The sequence below is a fragment of the Dendrobates tinctorius genome, unplaced genomic scaffold (genome assembly GCF_039654945.1).
Source record: "Dendrobates tinctorius isolate UK_male_01 unplaced genomic scaffold, ASM3965494v1 ptg000165l, whole genome shotgun sequence".
Classification (NCBI taxonomy): Eukaryota; Metazoa; Chordata; class Amphibia; order Anura; family Dendrobatidae; genus Dendrobates; species Dendrobates tinctorius.
In genome coordinates, this window is record NW_027361832.1 from 10,703,532 (window position 1) to 10,706,910 (window position 3,379).

General features: G+C 44.8%; 1 pseudogene; it reads right to left on the reverse strand.

The window, feature by feature from the left end:
• Positions 1-1,286: 1,286 nt before the first annotated feature.
• On the reverse strand, positions 1,287-3,052 carry LOC141053146 (atlastin-3 pseudogene; annotated as a pseudogene).
• Positions 3,053-3,379: the final 327 nt, after the last annotated feature.

The window sequence follows — 3,379 nt, forward strand, 5'->3', positions numbered from 1 at the left end:
AAGCTCTAAATTTACCCCATATGCCCCTGCGTTGTGTGTTCCCCCTTATCAGTAAAAGAAAGACTAAATCCCCCCCATACTTATTAGACGAATGTTGGCCAATATTGACGGGTTCGGCCAGCACTCTAATGTGTATGGAGGCGATGGCGACCGGGCATGTCTGATTTCAGACTGACGATCACATTGTTCTTTATCGGAGATAACCCGCCTGCAGAGAAGTTTGTTGGGGTCTTTCTCATAGAGAACAAAGCAGCGCTTAACTCAGCGAACCCTCCTGTGTATGGGAAAGCCGGCCAAGTTGACCGTCGACCGAAAGACCAGTAAGATCATCGTTCAGCCGACACCTGTCTAATGTATATGAGAGGCTTAAGACTCTCATATGCAGTATATGGCTAAGCAATATATGAAGGACTACCCCACAAACTATATTGGTATGCATTGGAACAGGTTGTTTTTTTTAATTTTTATTTTAAGGAACTAAAGTAACAAACCTCCTTTTATTGGCAAGTCCATTGGACACACAGACGTGTCTGGCAACAGTTCCGCGTTACACGTATATGTATAATTTATATATCTAATACTCTTTTTATGCTCTACAACCTCTACAGACTATAAGGCACTTTACAAGATGCTAATAAGGCCCCTTTAACAAAGCAGAAATAGCAATATAAACCAAGGGGGTGACAAAAGAGCAGCTACCCAACTAAACTAAGTAACCATCTACCTAAACCCAATAAAATATGAATATATAGAATATTGTTCATAGGTATCACACAATGATGATAGAAATGCAAGTGTTTGGACACTTTGAGTCCAAAGAGGTTGTCTAAAAATTAGAAAACCATGGCTTTTTGCTTTCAAAACAACATCGCCACACCTGTCGATAGGTTGTGTGTGGTACTGCAATTCAACCCCAGTCTATGCCAATAGAGCAGAGCTGCAATAGCAGACAATCCTTGTACAGGTGAGGTGGAGAGATGTTTTTCTATTCCTGGGCAAACCCTTTAATATGGACAGTCCAGTCTTATCTGCAGCTCATCAACTCTATCTTTATTACTATAGTTATCTTTATTACTATAGTCAGCATGACAGGGTAACATAAAGGACATACTGGACTCTGTTTTTAAGTGCGGGGTATAAGATACAAAACACTGTGCGTCCCCAAACTTGTCACTAAATGAAATGGGAATGTGGTCTACCCATATTCAGTAGGGAATGTATGGACAAGTTTAATGGTGAAAGCTGGAAAGAGTATAGAGAAGGCACCACGATCATATATTCTTAGGTGGCACTGCTGGAATGGCTGTGTTTCAGGATAGTGACTTGTGCTGGAGGCAGGAAAGACGCGACTTCACTCCACTCTGCCGTCACTTTTGTTTCTTCCGCTCCGGTGCCGCGCCGACCGCCGGTTCTGTAAAGCGACGAGTAGAGTTGCCCAAGTGGTTTGTGGCCTGATCCAGCACATAATCGGCACTGGAGTCTATGACTTTCCCAATGTCTCTGTACTGTCCTGAATACTTGATGTAGCCCCAAGTCAGGAGTGCAATGAGAATCAATCCCATTCCACAGTTTAATAACTGGGCTATCACTCCTAACCCCACAAAGCCGGTGATCCCGGAGGCCATGTATAATGCTGCCACCAAGGCCAGCAGCACCGCTGGGGTCCGAAAAGCAGTGAAGATGTTCTTGCTTTCGTTGTGTTTGCAGAAAGCAGTGTACATGTCCTCGAGGTTCTCCTCCAGCTCTTCTCTGTACTGTCGGCTAAATTCCACTCCTCCCATTTTCTTTGCACGGTCAAAAGAAGACAGTGCCTCGTCTTTGCAAACAGTGTCCCGATCCCGCAGGACATCGGGAGACACATATGGCTTCTCTCTTCCACAAATTTTCTCCATACTGCTGTTGTATAAATCCTTAGCCGAGGCCACGGCAGCCAGGTTATTGGCTTCTGCAGTTGCCTGCAGCATGGATTTGGGATGGGGTAAATCTTCGCCTTGATAAATCTTTATGTAAGCCTTAAAATACTCCAGAAGTCCTCTGCAGGTGACTTTTGCACCATTGATCTCTTTTTCCATCAGGCTTTGGGGGTCAAGAACAAGAGGAACCAGTTCAATGAGCTGTTCGGTGAACTCCGGAGCAATGTCTTTCAGGCGGCCATCAAATTGAGGACTAGTTGCGACCTTGAGTCCAGGGTGTGGAAGAAGGAAACAGTTGACATTGGTGAAGCAAGAGTGAATGTGCTTACATACATTCTGGATCTCTTCATGCTGATGCTCCTTTACCCGTAATCTCTTTTCTAGAAACTTATCACCTCCCTCAGCTCCATATGGATACTCATAGGGAAAGCTCCAATCGTGAACCAAAAACATCAAAGTCTGAAATGGCTTCAAGAAGATTTCATCCATAGCCAAATGCCCATATTCAGTAAAGAGCTGGAGCTGTTGGAGGTAGTCCTCTTGTATGTTCTGGGACAAGTTGTAAATCTGAATAGAGCTCGTCATCGTACTCAGAGCAAAAATGGTAGCACAGTCCTTCACTGTGGACTGACTGTCAAATGCGCCCTGTGTGTCCATCAGGACCACCGCAACCTCTTTGCCGTCCGGTTTCTGCATGGTGAACACCTCACTCCAGATTTGGATATCAGTGGTGTCGGGTTCAGAGCCCCCTTTCCAAGAAAATCCAGTAAGGGGTTCATCTTCCATCCCCAGCCAGTTCCTGGCATCACCAGCTTTCTGGCTATACACGTATCTCAGCATAAAGTCGAGCAGGAAAGATTTCCCTTTTCGGAATGCACCGGCCACGGAAACAACGACAACATCCAAATCCCGAATATGGTCCTGGAGCAGCACAGAGGCGAGACCCTCCTCATCCAGCTGGAAGGAGTGATCATCCTTTTGCACTATCACTACCTGGACAGGACCAGGAGTTGACGGGGCCATGTCTGATGCTGTCCGGGAGCTCTGCAACGCAACGGGAGAAGCGCAAGGAGGGGCAGGACGAAATATTCTATGGGCTTTCGGGAATAGTAGTCCCGCAACGGCTAGTTCCCTTAGTAACGCTCCGAGCTATAACTTTTTTATTTGTTCACTGATGACGCTGCATGGCAGCTCGTTTTTTGCGGGAAAAGATGACGTTTTCAGCGGTACCATGGTTATTTATATCCGTCTTTTTGATCGCGCGTTATTGCACTTTTTGTTCGGCGGTATGATGATAAAGCATTGTTTTTTGCTTTGTTTTTAATTTTTAATTTTTAAGGGGTTCGCTAAAGGGGTTAACTAATGGGACAGTTTTATAGGGCGGGTTGTTACGGACACAGCGATACTAAATATGTGTACTTTTATTGTTTTGTTTTTTTTATTTCCAAAAAATGAATTTATTAGGG